This window comes from Engraulis encrasicolus, chromosome 17 (assembly GCF_034702125.1).
Source record: "Engraulis encrasicolus isolate BLACKSEA-1 chromosome 17, IST_EnEncr_1.0, whole genome shotgun sequence".
Lineage (NCBI taxonomy): Eukaryota > Metazoa > Chordata > Actinopteri > Clupeiformes > Engraulidae > Engraulis > Engraulis encrasicolus.
This window is the reverse complement of record NC_085873.1, coordinates 45694273-45711489: the sequence shown is the minus strand read 5'-3', so window position 1 is coordinate 45711489 and position 17217 is coordinate 45694273. Positions and strand designations below refer to the sequence as shown.

General features: G+C 43.0%; 1 pseudogene; it reads right to left on the bottom strand.

The window, feature by feature from the left end:
- Window positions 1-7092: 7092 nt before the first annotated feature.
- LOC134467065 (uncharacterized) lies at window positions 7093-13497 on the bottom strand (annotated as a pseudogene).
- Window positions 13498-17217: the final 3720 nt, after the last annotated feature.

Below are 17217 nucleotides of genomic sequence, written 5' to 3'. Positions count from 1 at the left end.
TAGCAGCAGTCGGGCAATTCAAATGAATAGGCAGCGTTTCGTTGCCCAACCACGAAAAACGGGCAATAACGTGAATGCACCACGAAAATTAAAGTTAGTTTTTTCGTGATAACTTCACGAAATGACAGAGATAGGGCTCGTTTGTGTGTGTCTGCTCTGCGTGTGTGTGTGCACGTCTCGAATGTCTGTGATGTGATATTGGCCTCTTTTTGTTGATAATATCAGGATAGATACAGCATTCAAATTTCAATCTCCCTCACAGATGAAGAAGTACGTTTGAAATGGCAAAAACAGCACTTTAATTACAAGGCTACGAACATAGTCAAAAAGCATATCTTTCACAATATGAGTCTTTTAATAGAGGGAGAGAGATTACTAGTTCTTACTGCTGAAGTCTGTGAGGGAGATCCGAAGGTGATAGAAGTAAAGATGTATTTGTCTGTTGAGCTACTATACAAACACTCACAATTTCCCAATGTCAAGTGTATGAGCATTGGAAGTGTGTCAGCCTAATTAGTCACGTCCAGTGATTGAGTTCGCCAAAGAGTATCCAATCACTGTGCGTGATTACGAAGGCTGATACAATTCGATGCATGCACACGAGACTTTGGGAAATGCCCACTGTGTATCTTTGTCAGGCAGTAATATGGAATAAAACATGGGGTGGGCCTGCACAGGAAGATGTAAGTATGTGTTGAAGCCTTGCAGGGATGTACAGTTAATTATGCCCTTAGCCCACAGGAAATACCCTTGCCCGAGGATGTGGATTGCCTGAGGGAGGGAACACATTAGATAGATTGCAATAAACTGAAAACGTCCTCTCTCTAATTTTGTAGGTACAGACTCACATTAGACTTTTTAGTAACTTAATTTAGTAACTAAATTAGTAACTAATCAACTAAATATTTTTTTGTAACTTTTAGTATTTTTTTTCTTTTTTTTTTGTAACTCAACTTAGTAACTTCATGTATTGGACTGTGTTGCCCTAACAGCTTATGGACCCAGCTGACCATATTTTGTTTTATGTGACTTTAATGTGCGCTTACATGTGGACTGTGGAGAAGTATCATGTAAGACAAATTTCTCTGCAAACAGACAATAAAGTTAATCTTGTCATGTCTTGACGTAACAATAGCGCCGAAAATGGCAGCCTTGTTTTTCGCTCCTCATCTTTCTGATATATTTTTGATAATATTACTATGTATATACCTTTTTTTTCTACGACAAACAAGTGGCCTCATTCAGTATGACAGAGAGACACTACTGGACATAAACTACTCGCTGTCAGCTCATGTGGAGCCGGAGTTTCTTAACTGGGATACTGCGCTCACTCCGGACGCATCTTTCCCATTGTTGCCATGGAAGAGACGCCGCCGCCGCCGCCGTCCAAGAGGTAGGAGAGCCGGTGTGTTAGTGCGACTGAGACGGCGAGCAAATCGACCACCGCTCCCAAGCATACTCTTAGCCAACGTTCAATCTTTGGACAATAAGATGTGTGAGCTGCATGCAAGAATCTCTTTTCAGAGAGAAATCAGAGACTGTAACATCATCTGTCTCACAGAGACGTGGTTATCTGAAGATGCGCCAGACCATGCCATTTCTCCCTCTGGCTTCTCTGTGTTCCGGACCGACAGGTCGAAAGAGCTGTCGGGCAAAGTCAGGGGTGGAGGGGTGTGTTTTATGGTTAACGGTGCTTGGTGTGACAGTGAGAGTATCCACGTAATCAAAACCTTTTGTTCTCCAGACATTGAATATCTTACCATTCTATGCCGGCCATTCTGGTTACCAAGAGAATTTACAGCTGTTGTAGCAACCGCAGTATACATTCCACCGCAAGCGGATGCAAAGCTCGCGCTAAAAGAACTGTACGCGACTATCAGCAAAATTGAGAACTTACATCCAGAGGCTGCCTTTATCGTCGCAGGCGACTTTAACCACGCTTCTCTGAGAAAGATACTGCCCAAATACTTCCAGCATATAGATGTAAACACACGTGGAAATAGCATATTAGATCACTGCTATACTCCCTTCCGCGATGGGTACAAGCCCCTCCTCCGCGCACCGTTTGGCAAATCGGATCATTCCTCAATCCTGCTCCTTCCAGCTTACAAGCAGAAACTAAAAAAGAGCCCACCCACTGTCAAAACAGTTAGCTGCTGGTCTGATGAATCAGATAGTGCACTGCAAGGCTGCTTTGAATGCACTGATTGGGACATGTTCCGTGAAGCATCTAATGGGGATATAAATGAATACACAGAGACAGTCACTGGATTCATTCAGAAGTGTGTTGAAGACATTGTTCCATCAAAAACTGTCAAAATGTATCCAAATCAAAAACCATGGATAAATAACGACGTTAAATCTGCTCTAAGAGCCCGGGATAGTGCATTTGCCTCTGGAAACAAAGAGCTGGAGAAAAAAGCCAGATATGACCTGCGAAAAACAATCAAAGCAGCAAAAAGAGAATATAGGCATAAGATTGAGGAACATCTGGAAGGGAATGACTCAAGAAATATGTGGCAGGGACTGCACATGATTTCAGATCTGAAGGGGAAAAAATCCAACATCCAAGTCTCTCATCCCTCACTTGCAGACGAGCTGAACCAGTTCTATACACGTTTTGAGGTCAACACCAAACCTCCAGTAAGTGCCCCCTCCTTTTCTCACTTCTCTGACCCAGGCCTAATGCTCACAGTGTCTGATGTGCAGAAATCCTTCAAACAAGTCAACATTCGGAAAGCAGCAGGACCTGATAGGATTCCAGGCCGTGTAATCAAAGTGTGTTCAGAGCAACTGGCTGGTGTGTTTACAGACATCTTCAACTTCTCCCTGTCCATGTGTGTGGTGCCAAGCAGCTTTAAGTCATCTATCATTGTTCCAGTGCCTAAGAAAAAACAAATCACCAGCTTGAACGATTGGCGACCTGTAGCCCTCACCCCCATCGTGAGTAAATGTTTTGAGAGGCTTGTGAAGAACATCATCTGCGAAATGATTCCACCTACGCTTGACTGTCACCAGTTTGCCTACAGACAGAACAGATCAACTGATGATGCCATCACCAGCGCACTGCACACCTCCCTAACACACCTGGAGAAAAAAGACACCTATGTAAGGATGCTGTTTGTGGACTACAGTTCAGCCTTTAACACCATTGTCCCCAGCATACTCGACGACAAACTCCGGAGTCTAGGAATTCACAGTGGCCTTTGCAGCTGGATACTAGACTTCCTCTCAGCACGGACACAGGTGGTGAGAATGGGCTCCATCACATCATCCTCCTTGACCATCAGCACGGGAGCTCCGCAAGGTTGCGTTCTGAGCCCTCTCCTCTACTCTCTATATACGCATGACTGTGTGGCTATACACAACAACAACACCATCATCAAGTTTGCAGATGATACCACTGTTATCGGTTTAATCTCAAACAATGATGAAACAGCCTACAGGGAAGAAATAAACAACCTCATGGAGTGGTGTAGAGGAAACAACTTGTCTTTGAATGTGTCCAAGACAAAAGAATTAATAGTTGACTTCAGGAGGAAAGAACACCAGTTTGAAACCATTAACATCAACGGTGAGACAGTGGAGAGGGTGAGAGACTTTAAATTCCTTGGCGTTACCATCTCAGAGGACCTCACCTGGGACAGTCACACACAGCGCATTGTTAAAAAAAGCCAGCAACGTCTGTACCACCTCAGACGATTGAGGAAGTTTGGGATGAGACCCAAGATCCTGAGGTCGTTTTACAGAGGCACCATCGAGAGCATTCTGACGGGGACCATTACTGCATGGTATGGGAACTGCTCTCAAGCCAACAGGAGAGCTCTACAGAGGGTTGTGCGTACAGCTCAGAATATATGCGGCTGTGACTTACCCTCCATACTGGAGCTATTTGAGGGAAGGAGCATCAGGAAGGCAAAAAATCTTGGCTGATCCTAGTCACCCCAACCATGGACTGTTTACTATGTTACCATCTGGGAAACGGTACAGAAGCCTGAAATCTCACACTACCAGACTCCAAAGTAGTTTCTTCCACCAAGCAATAAGATTACTGAATTCATGCTGAAGACAACAAGGCACTTTCTTTGCACTTTATTCCACCCCCCCCCTCTTTTTTATTTTTATTTTTAAAATCTTTTTGAGGACACAAGAAAAACACAACAATTTTTACTCTTTATAGGCTTCAAACCTATAATAAGACGCAATAAACCAATCTTGAATCTTGAATCTTGAATCTTGACTCAGAGAGCACCATAGGGGAGTCATGGATAAGCAGTCAGGGCATCAGACTTGTATATATATATATATATATATATATATATATATATATCCCAAAGGTTGCCGGTGTGCACTTTGTGTGCTGTGTCACAATGACAATGGGAGTTGGAGTTTCCCAGGTGGGCTTTCATTTTAACTTCACAATATAGGCAATGGAAGGCAAAAGCCTTGTGTACATCGAAGGCAAACTAAGCGACCTGCCCGGCGGAAGTCATTGATTTTCTATGGAGGGAAGGCAAATTAAGCTACCAGAGCGAATTCGTCGGGAGCGAAGCTTCTTGCGCGACCAGAGCGAATTTTAACGATCAAACTCAAGCTAATCTTAAAGGTGACATATTAAACCCCTTCATTTATCAGTTAGAATTGGTCTATGGGTTACACAGAACATGTTCATGAAGTTATTTGCACCAAATCATCCAAACATAGAAGTTTAACCCACTCCCTTTCGTGTCAGTGCCAGTCACTTCTACATTGCGCCATTCTGCTCGGGCCCTAAGTAAACCGGTCTAGCCACGCCCCGTCCGTGGCTGCAGCAGGACGGACATCTACCTGCTACGACCAACTCAAATCGCTATGGCTGTCAACGGACCTTGTTTATCTGACCCGGCCGGCCCATATCGACCCAGATGCCGAACAAGAAGAGGAACCGCCTCGACCACCAAGTGTACAAACGCAGTTTCTGAATGGTTGGTTAACCTTGTAATCTAGACTAAATATTACAACTGAAGAAAATACTTTGTTACCGCATCTTCTCTGATGTCTTCACAAGGCAGGCTAGCCAGTTAGCCTACAGTCTTTAGCAAAGTAAAATCACCGTGCATGGTCCTGTATTTAATTGTCATTGACCATTACGGTGATTATGAAACAATATGATGATTACATCCCTTTGTTTTTGAAGTGTATACAGTGACTTTCGTGGCTGGGGCGACGCGTTTTGCGTTGTCATAATGTCATTGTGATGGAACCCCCGAAAGAAAAATAGAAAGCATGTTGGTAAAGCAATTTTAGAAATCATGCTACTCTGACAATACAGAAGCTTTTAGCTTTCTGCAGAACGTCGTTAAGGAGATAGAATATAAAACGCTAGAGGAAACAAGTTCATTTGTTTTTATTTCTCCCTTGCATAGGCGGACACTACGGAGCTATGTCAGCTGCAGATGACAGCTAACTGCTTGGAAGTCCCATGGTATAGTGCTGTTTATTTCTCTACATTTAGGGCTACCACAGGCTATGTCTCTTTATTACACGTTGGCAGAGGTGTTCAAAGTAAAAGTAAAACAGTCATCTACAGAGTGGTGTGCCTAAATCTGCACTGGCTGGATCACATTAGGGTTGTTCATTTTTTTCGCAGTTAGGTCTACGACCTACCCATTCCCCCGAGGTACAATGGAATAACTGCTCCATGCAATATACTTGTATTTTGCTAATGTAGTTGGCCACCGTGGCCTTTGGTGCACAGCATGCTTTGCCTAGAACACTCAAGGTGTACATTATCATACCTACTTACAGGTCAAAGAGAATGGAGCTGGAGCAGTTGGAACGCGCGCATCCAGGGTATTATCCAGTGTGCCAGCCCAGTAATCACAGAGCTGATCATGCACTGCTACAGCTGCAGAGGTACAGTATGTTCACTTCTTGCTTCCGTTTTTGTATTTACTCTGGCAAATGTATGGTAACTACATACATCAGCAAAGACCGTACACCAATGTGGAAGAATGCCTCATGATTGGCATCTTGTTATGCATGGCTACTATCTACAAATACAAACTGACCCAACACATGTATTGTAGAGTAGAGTGACTTTAGTGAATAAAAGGTGTCAAGTAGGTTACATAAATAAAAACATGCGATGTCAAGACACATGTGACACAGGTAATAGGTGGGGGAGGGAAATGAAGAAAAATAAAAAAGGCAATTGTGCAAAAACTTATTCTGTGAGGTAGACAAGGAATTAGCATAACCAAGAATGACTGTTGACATTATGATGTTGTTTATGATACAGTATTTTTATGTGGGTTGGAGAATTGTGACATTAGTTTTCAATAAAGAACATAAATCCTGGTAAGGTGCATGAAGACATTCTGCAAAAAGTAAAGTGATCATAAAGCAGTGCAGTAAAAAAAAAAAAACACACACACACACACAGTAGATTCCCTGTACTGGGACATCTCAGGCATCTCTGTGTCACAGTCCAGTTAAAAGTATAAGTGTAATGCACAGTTCACACACACACACACACACACACACACTTCCATGTACAGGGCCAGCTCAGGCATCTCAGTCTTTTTGTGATAAGCAGAGTGGACTGGAGGACACAGTGCCTTGGGCAGTCCAGTCCCCTATGATGATGTCCTTTTAGTGTTATTCTGTGTGTTGTTTAACAGAGTGCACAAATGAGTTATGCATTTATCATCCGTTACAGATATCTGTAAGGGATTCCTGGGATGGAGGATAAGGGTTATCCTGTCGTGTGTGGTCCTGTGTGTCCTTCTGGAGTTTCTGCCTCCGCCTCCACCTGCACCCTCCGCCTGCGCCTGCGCCTCCGTCTGCACCTGCACCTGCGCATCCGCCTGCGCCCTCACCCTCTGCCTCCGCCGGCACCTCCGCCTCCTCCACCTGCGCCTCCTCCTCGGCCTGCACCTCCGCCTCCTCCTCGGCCTGCACCTCCTCCTCCTCCACCTGCGCCTCCTCCTCCACCTGCGCCTCCTCCTCGGCCTGCGCCTCCTCCTCGGCCTGCACCTCCTCCTCCTCCACCTGCGCCTCCTCCTCGGCCTGCGCCTCCTCCTCCTCGGCCTGCACCTCCTCCTCCGCCTGCACCTCCACCTCCTCCACCTGCAACTGCGCCTCCTCCGCCTGTGCCTCCGCCTGCGCTTGCCCTGGGTTGAAGCGGGAGACGTAGTTGGCGATCACCGCCTCCTTCTCAGGGTGATCATAGTCTGCAGACAGGTCTGGGGGAATGTTTATTTTCGTGATTGCCTCCCTGTATGGTTCCGAGTTATCGAAGACAGGACCCATGATGAGGCTGATCAAGTCTTCAACATATCCTACAACAAATGTCAATTTAAACAGTTCTGAGATTATGCAAATTGTGTCATGTCAGGCGTTCCATGTCCTATTTCGATTTTATTTTCATGATTATTGTGCCACACCATGCTAAGTGTACATTTTGTATGTAAATATGCAATTCAGATTACATCTGTTATATATTGTAAATAAAGTAGTACAACTTACCAAATGTTGGGTCAGTTTTTATGGGCTTCACTCTGGCCTCTCCCTTCAAGGCCTTGGGGTAATGCATCCTGTAGAGGGGCTCCCCAGAGGATGCGGTGGCCTGGTCTCGTTCAGCGTTCTCGTTGTAGTGGAAGGCTGCCAGGTACAGCCTTGTAAAAGAAAGAGACAATCAAGCATGCAAATGGTGGTATTTACACAGTACGAATAGTCATTAATCTATGCAGTGAAAATTTCCTTTACCTGCAAAGCATCCCAAGGAATGGGAACACAACACTCTTTGGGGCAAACTGTAGGATGACGCTGTGGAAGGACTCCAAAGCAGAAGTCTGGTGGTGCGGACTAAGCTTTGCAATGTCGTTGAGGAGTCTCGTCTTTGACGCCATCTTGTCCAGCTCATAGAACGCTTGAGTGCCTACACAGACAAACAATGATTTACAAAGCAGAGAACAACATATGACAGTTGCAATAGTCAAAATATACAGAAACCATACAATTTAACCAGTACTTCATTGCCAGCCATGTTTGTAGTGTTTGTTCCTGTATGTGACAAGCATACCTGCTCTCAGCCACTTGGACTTGTCAGTAGTGTCACGAACAGCATGTAGACAGGCAGGGAAAAGGGGGTCGTCGTGTGTGTGGACATCACAAACATGATTGAGGAGGGAGGTCCATTTAGCCCGTCTCTCCGGTCCTGTTGTGGATGTTGCTGCAGTCCAGTAGGTGTGGTTCCTAACGGCTGGTATCCACTTTTTAAGTGACTGGCAACCCTTTTTTTTGCTTATGCTGTCCAGCTTCTTAGAAATTCCTGATATTTGAAGAAGAACAAAAAAAGAGCAAATATCCAAACTGTATTGTAATTGTAAATATGACCACCCTGCTAGATTCAAGACAATGACAGACATTCTATTTGACACAAAATCTGAATGCAAATTGTGTATTATACAACTCTTGGTCTCTATGCAGTCAACCACTAATTCGCTCCCATGTTCTGATCTCTTATGAACCTGTGACAGTTCAAATTCAAATGTGTAGAGCACACATTGAAGAGGTTAAACAGGCATACATGTCATCATAGAAAGCAGGCAAGTATGAGGTAGGTAATTAAACAAGTTAAACTGTAATCCTGCCATCAATAATAATCATAGCTTTTAGTTGTTTTTTTTCTCTCAGGTAATCAATAAAACTCTGATGCAATGTTGCATCAAAATCAAATAAGTACAAATTGAAAAAAATTAAAAAACCCAATATGACTCTGGGAATGAGCTACAATTACTGGGAATCATAGGTAAATTTAAACTCTATAACATGTACCTTTCACCACGTGCCAAACATCATAGTACTGGGTGATGCCAGATTCCCTCAAGAAGTGTCACATTCTGCTTTTCCAACAACTCAAGGCTTCTCTTCAGGCCCGCCAGCTCCATATGGTAGCTTCCTCCTACCTCGTTGCTCTACAAAACAATCACATATGCATAAGTAAAAAGGACCAACATGAGATATGACAAGTGATGTAAATGGCACAACTAAAGAGTGTAAAAAAATTCCCAATCACCTGAACCAACTGGACATCGATCACAGTGTTTGTGTTCAGATCCATCAGTGAGTAGCTACCAAATTTCGCAGAGTGGCCTATAAAACATTGAATTACAAAACAAAAATGTAAAAGTAGTCATCAGATGGCAGGTTATCATAATCCAACTACAGTGCATTTATTCACATACCTGGAGAATCTGCACGCATATCACCACCGACTATGGCCCTTCCCTCCCTGAGGCGCAGCATCATGGCATCCTGGGTTTCCTTCCACTTCGTCACAATGGCCGGTTCGATATAAGAACGTGCATGTCGACGAAAGGTGTCATATTCAAACATTTGCAGGTGCAAAGCCCGGAAGACCTGAAGGTAGACAGAAATTACAAAAATGGACATTGAAAACATTTCCCAAACTTTATCTGAAGCATGGCAATACATGTATAATTGTGTTGTGCTTTATTCAGCAATTGTAACCACGTACCCACCCTTTTAATCTTAAAATATGAAGCTCCACTTAGATAGATAGCCGCAGAGAGCTGAATGTTGCCGGCTGGTGTGCTCTTGAGGAGTGGCTGGCTGTTCCAAGTCCGCTGGTACTCACAATTGTTGCACTGCTGCGCCACAGAAATGAATGTCCCCAGCCGTCTGGTTTGAATAGTGCATGGATGCTTGCAGTCAGGGCATACCTCAAAAAGCTCCATAATGCAGGTCTCATAAACAATGAACTTGTTAACTTTAGGGATTGGAGTGGAAGCCAATTCTCTGTAAATAAATGCAAGACATGATATAAGACAAAGTATAGACACAAAAACATGCACACGGAAAAATACATGTTATCAATAACAATAATAATCCTTGTGAAATGTAAACAATAATTTCAGTTGATTACACAGCACTTTTTTAGAGAAATGATTGACCAACATAAACATAATAATACTCACGAAATGTCTGACGACGCAGTCACATCTAGGACAGACTTTAGTGGATCATAAGTGCTATCCAGGTCTTCAGGCGCAGCTGGTGAAGAGCTGCCCTCCAGAGCAGGCTCATCCTCCTCTTCTAGCTCCTGCTGGCGAGGGGTCTTCACAGGGGTTGAGCTGAAGGGGAGTGGCTGCTCAGTGAGGGGTTTTGCAGATGGACCAGAGCCTGAACAGCAGCACAGAGAAGCCTGCACCTCTATAACAGAAATATTTTGTTAGATACAGACAAATGACGATGAATCTACGACAATACACTAATCACCACAGAATGACATGGCTATGAAAACCACCATTAACATTTAAAAACGCTCAGACAAATTACCTTCACTTTTGAAGTGAGGCCCAAGTGTCCGTCTAGATAGTTGTGTGCCAGAGGTTCTTTTTTTTTCTGGTGGGTCAGTTTGACAGGCGACCTCTCTTGTGGGAGGAATCAGGTGGGGCTGGGCTGGGGCCTGAGAGAGGACAAAGACACAGACATTTTGAAAAGTTGCACAAGTGTGAAGTACAACAATTAAAGCCTACTCAGCTTGTGTTAAAAGCTTACCATCACAATTAACAGTGCCTACAGATAATTCGTTTTGAAATATATAAAAAACCCTCATCAGTAAACGAAGGGGGCTGGGATATTTTGCTTCCAAGAAAATAACCCTTTTATCCATGACAACGTCATGGACAGTGGGTTAGAACACCCAATGCCTCTGAGCATGTAGAACTACACAGTTTTCTTGTGTGTGCAAGCTCTTTACTCTTGTTGGTGTTATGGTACTACTCCGAGACAAATTTCTCCTTAGTGGAGACTAATAAAGAAACGTATCATAACCTAGATTCTATCTACAGTCTTATGCACTACTCGCACACACAACGGGATAATAGTTACATTCGTTAAACGCGAAACATACAATATGGGCACAGTCATGGACCACTTCAGATAATAACTTTACCATGTCGACATGGGCCAACCTGCGAGCAATTTTCTTGTTTTTAGGTAGGCTTCATATTTTTGCGCATCAGATTGAATTTGGGCAGAAAGTGGAAGCAGCCAGGAATCCTTTATGCACACTTCAAAACAACTTTGTGGCGAAACCGCGTCAAATCACGATAAACAACATTGTTATGCGTGCCTGCATGACTGCAACGAGGGCATACCTGTTCTCAAGTTGAACAGTAATCATAGGATGACGAGGCTTTAGGAGACGGGCAGTAAGGTGCCTATACTCCGATGGAGATTTGAATCCTCAGTTTGCGGCACAATATAAAGTAAACACTTCTTGTCTTGTCTGCACGCTCACAAGCGACGTGAATACACCCCGAGACGGTGGCAGATAGACACTCCCAACTGATATCACTCCCGGACATGTAGCCCCAGGTGGTTTTATCACTCCCAGACGTTCTATCCCACCCGATTATATTTCACGTATTATCATACACTGCCACATACAAGCAATTTAGGGTTAGGTTTAGAGTTATAGTCAGGGTCATTTTTCCAAAAAGTTGACACCTGAAGGCAAATCATGTTAATTTTCGGCATACAACTGATTTAGGGGTATTCAAGGGTGCTGAATCCAAATCTGCCGTATGCCGGACGCAAAAATGTACCGAAATGCCTCAAACGGGCAAAATCCAATATGGCCGCCGCCACCGTGTTAAAATCCTGCAATCACTTTTCTTTTGGACTAAATAAGGTATGAATTTGAAAATAGCACTTATTTTTATGTTTTCAGACATGGGGAAAGCCATTATGTCATCAGATTTAAGCTCAGATTGGAAGAAAATGCTTATATCATTGGCTGGCAGCCATTTTAAAAGCAGAGAGCCTCATATTGTCAGCGATTTTTAACATTTTTACTAATCTTTCAAGATTCACAGAAAAAAATGCTCTTTGTCTCTGTGAACACAAATACTACAGAATACTGCACTGAACTGTCTACTTTCACCTGAAAAAAGAAGTTTGTGTCTACCTTTTTCCATTCTTTAGTTATGGGCAGTAGAACATGGGATGACACCACAAAAAACACTGATTTTTGACCCCAAAATACTGCACTTCTCACTGCCCATATTTTCCCTTTAAGGACATATTGTCTTTGATAGTGTTCATGTTTGATATACAACATTTTCAGGGGGTTTGAAGGGTGCTTAATGCCTTAAATTCCCATAGTTCATCAAAATGAAGGAATCCAATATGGCCGCCGTCACCAGTCTACAGTGTACGTTTCTTTGATTACGCAAGGTAAACTCTTAAGTACATTATGTAGCATTAGGTTTTCATACAGGGAGAATTCATTTCCATACTCAGATTTAAGATAGATATCAAAGGAAATTATTTCAGTGTAGTCTGAATTCATGATTGCAACAGGAACATAGGGTGACACCACAAAAAAACAATATTTTTTGACCCCAAAATACTGCACTTGTCTCAACCCACATTTTTGCTGTAGCCCCTTAATGCGCGCCGTACCTCCTGTGGCACGCTGTAATAGACATTGAAAGTGAACTACTATAGTACTACACTACTATGACAGTGCACAGGGCATTTAGTAATACATTATGACTTGGTCATTGCCATTCTGGTAACAGCTAATTTATAAAGCCGTGTCTTAAGGGGTTAAGGACATATTGTCTTTGATAGTGTTCATGTTTGATATGCAGCATTTTCAGGGGTTTTGAAGGGTGCTTAATTCAAATATTCAAATATGCTGTGTATTAGGCTCAAAAACCTCTTTAATAGACCTACCTCAAAATGAATTAATCGAATATGGACACCATCACCAGACAAGGTGTACTCTTAATTACATTGTATCTATAGGTAGTCATACATGGAGAATTCATCTCCATACTCAGAGTTAAGATTAGAATCAAATGACATGATTTCATAGGTTGAATAGATGTTTACAAGTGACTTTCATGTCAATAAGCTGTTCTTTTGAATGAAAATGTTTTCTCTACTTCCACTTTTATTTTAATGCTTATTATAACATTATGCAATATGTCCACCTCAATCCACCTCTTCCATTATGAGACAAATTTACACACATAAGTCTGGATGTGTCTAAATATAATATGCACATCTACATTTTGTGCATTAGGAATTCATTGTTTGCCGATTTTATTGCGGCAAGGTGAAACGTGGATCAAAACAGTTTATGTTATTGTGAGGAATTTACTTGATATATGTTAACTCATTCCCAACCATTAGGCCTATCAACCTCCTCCTCTCCAGTGATTTGGCAGGACACACAATATCATGCACTGCATGGCACTTTTGCTGCAAATGCAACAAAAGCAAAGTATGACGTTTTGCAATGATCCGTCCTATCTAATTCCGATGTCACATGGTTACATAAAATGCCCCACATTATCAAATCTCTATATTGAGTCAGGCCCACATACCCCTTCCTATCCTCCTGCCAGTGGGATGGGTGGTATTGGACAGGGCTTTAGTCCTACTGCTCCTGTATCTGCCACTTACTGTACACATGGGTTCTCATTGGTTATACAGGGTTCTCATCAACACAATGTTATGAAGAGGGACAAGACACTGGCAGCCAACCACGTGAGCTAAATTTTTTGACAGACAGCGGTTTCCAACAAGAGGCTGAGTTGTGCGCGGCTAGGTTTGCAGTCAGGTTATAAACAAAATTTAGAACCCATGTATTCTCAAGGCACACAAAGACATCACAACTTGTGCTTGCCTCATCCAACACTGCATCTGCAAGAAGTGGCATGGAGTACATGGAGTCAAGCAGTTGCTGCAATTCAGCAACTCCAGGAGGGGTGATTAGGAATAGGTTAACTTAGTATACCAAGTAAACAATTTTGGTTAGAGTAGAGGAGGGTGACTGTATGTGCATATACATTTGTCCAACAATAAAGCAATCACTAACCACTTCACCAGAGGGCTAGGATCATTAGTGGGACAGTCAGAGCCTGTCACAAAGAAAGTATGACTTTTAACTCATTGGCTGCCAGCCATTTTCATAAAAGAGTACCTCGGAGTGCCAGCCATTTTTCAGCATTTTGGGTGTTTTTTGGAGGCTCACAGAAAATTGAGTTCTGTGTCTATGTCAACACCATACCTATCAAAACACAGATTAGACGCTCATCTGTCATCAGAAAAAAACGGTGTCTCTCTACCCCTTTCCGTTCTTTCATAATCATCTGTTGAAATTAAGTGGAATTCGCCAAAATGCTGCTTTCTAGCCAAAAAGCTGAGAAAACGCCATTTGAAGTAGAACTATAACTGCAAACGTTTTTGCCCGTAATGGCATCGTCCTAACAACTCCAAACCTATCAGCTGCTATTACACAGTCTTCTGTCATCTGTAGCCTGAACAAAAAGATCATTTGTATGACCTTTTCAACCTAATATACTGAAATATAACGGGGGACTCGAAAACAAGGGTGTTTTGGTTTAGTTGCTGGCGCGCAGCATGGATCAAATTGCCCCTAACTCCGGTAACTCCCTACCTCTCCCTCTCCCTCTCCCTCTCTCTCTCCCCTCGTTGGAGAACGAATCACAGCTGGTTTATTTCCTCCAGAAATAGTACCGTGTTGTGTCTTGTGGGGAGGGAGGCAGGTAGGCAGGCAGCACCGCTTAGCGTAGCTTACTGCAGCTTCTTTGGCAGAGCGGACAATTTGCAGATTGATGATTACTGTCATCATGGTTCTGCTATAGTGATCTTGTCATATATTGTTCAATGAATTTTCTTTTGATAAAGTACTGATCACACATCCAACATTTCACAAGCCGATTGGAGTGGTGAATGCTAGCTGGTCTGAGGCTAAGTGCAATGCTTTCTAATGTGAGCTGAATGCATCTGACCAGACACAAAGGCTACTCTGTTCCAAGAATCTGCAACCCCCCTGTCTTTTTTGATGATACAGTAAGCTGATCATACTATACAGATCCATAAAAATAACTGTGGATTGAGTAAAAAATAGTTGACTTACCAAGGCTCCTTTATTTAGGCTTAGTTGTAAGTTGTTAGCGATTTCGTGCTAGCTAGCTAGCTAGCGTAGCAAACTTTATACCCAAGTTACCTCAGTTGGGACACATCACCACTAGTCCCGTGCATTCTCCTGTTAGATGATATTTTGTAAGCAACATCCTGATGTTGTGTAGGCTGATCACATTATCCAAAATGAAAGGTTGTCACACAGATCATCTCATGGTGTATTTTGGGCAAGTTAGCTACAATGCCTTCTAGCTAGATAGCAACAGGGGATTGTATTTTGGTCATGAGAGGAAGGTTTTTTTTTGGCCAGGCTCTGACACTAAAATCAGTAGCCTACCTGTGTTAAAATCAGAGGGCAAGAAAGTAGACTACTGTCACAGGTGCTTTACTTTCAAAAATGATTTTGCTATGCTACTTTTGAGATTATATTATAATAGTAAAAAGGGGGTGTTTTTGTCTTGACATTTCATCTTGCTCTGAGCTAAAGCCCTGCCTTGACTGTTCCTAAGGACACTTCTGCCACCTACAGGAACAGTTAGAAAATGCCTTGAGGCTTGAAATTCATACAGAAGATAGGTCAGACCGTCCTCGAGGCCTGGCTGTAAAAAAACGCAATTGTCGGCGAACGACGTCGAAGGTAGGGGGCGTCACTATTTGAAATGACGTCATTCGACGGCCAAGGCAGCCAATGAGTTAATGTATGCTGATGACATTACCTTAGTGGCACATATCGCTGACACAGACACCCCCGACACAAGACATCAACAGCCAAGGACAGTAGAGCAAGTGGTAGTTTTTAGGTACCTAGGCATAGAAATGCAGCCTGGTCCTGACCATCCCTACTACCATTTCATTTCGTATTCATGGTCTGGAGGTTGTTTGATCTGACACGATTGCAGGAAGCGGGAAGGAAATGGTCGGAAAAATCAGGATAAGTTGTTGAACAAACATGTCTGACGTCTATCTCTAACGATGTAGGACCGTTTAACAGACATGTCTGACAGAATATCCTACCGTAAGATAAAATTACAATGTAGGACCGCTTGTCAGAACACCGGCCAAATCCTACCGGCAACATTGCTCCACAGAAAACTGGTATCAGAAGTAGTGTGGAGTCAAGTCTCTTGGCGGAAGTACGTAGGATGGTGCGCAAGGCTAATAGAAATGGGCACCCTCCTGTCCTTCTCACAGCACATGAATACAATATTCAAAAAAGGACATCAAGTCAGCAAGGACATTCTGATTTTTGATACCTCCTCCTCGTATAACTTAACCCATTGTGTCCTGGAGACACTATACGGGTTTCTCAGGATTTTGTTATTTTAACGGTTTTATTAAATATGTGGGTATGTTAGAGCTTAATGAACACATTACAATGCAAGGGGAGGGTCTTGTCTTTTAAATGCAACTCATTTCATGTTTGTATGTACTTCGGAGGCTGAGATATTGCAGATTTAATAGGCAGAGGGCACCCTTTCCCAAAAAGGCTTGGGACAAAATGGGTTAATTAGCAGTCCATTTTTGAATATTGTGTTCATGTGCTGTGAGAAAGACAGGGAGGTGCCCATTTCTGTGCCTAGGCACCTTAAAACTACCACTTGCTCTTCTGCCTGCCATTGGCTCTCTCTCTCCAGCTGAGCACCGTTATTGATACACTGCAGATGTACATTCCAGTATATTTTAACTAGGCCAATTTAAAGTCTATACTTGCACAATTCTACCAACAGAAGATAACAGACAGACTCTCTTTTCCTCCTGCTCCCCTGTTCAGCAGGGCTGGATCCCCACATGGCTGCATGCTGAGCCCCCATCCACTGTCTATCCGTCCTTGACTGCAGTATAGCCAGCAAAAGGGACTGAAGGTGGCAGCCTGGTGTACAGAGACAGAGACAAATGTCTCTAGCTCTGAAAGAAAAGAAAACTAAAGACATCATTGCTGCATTCAGGAGGCACACCTATAGTGAGAATAGACCTAGCCCTTTCTGAACTTCCCACTGTCTCAACAGAGCTAAAACATTGTCTTGGACATTATCCTGGTTCTGAGTTCTTCGGTCTCTACAGATGTATCATTGGTCCTATCTAAGCTGAATTATGTACAGTACATTAAGCAAGACAATCTATGCAATAACTTTGGATGACTGATGTGCAATACCAGCCTGAGTATGTCCTTTGTGTATATATTCTCTCTCACACACACACACACACACACACACACACACACACACACACACACACACACACACA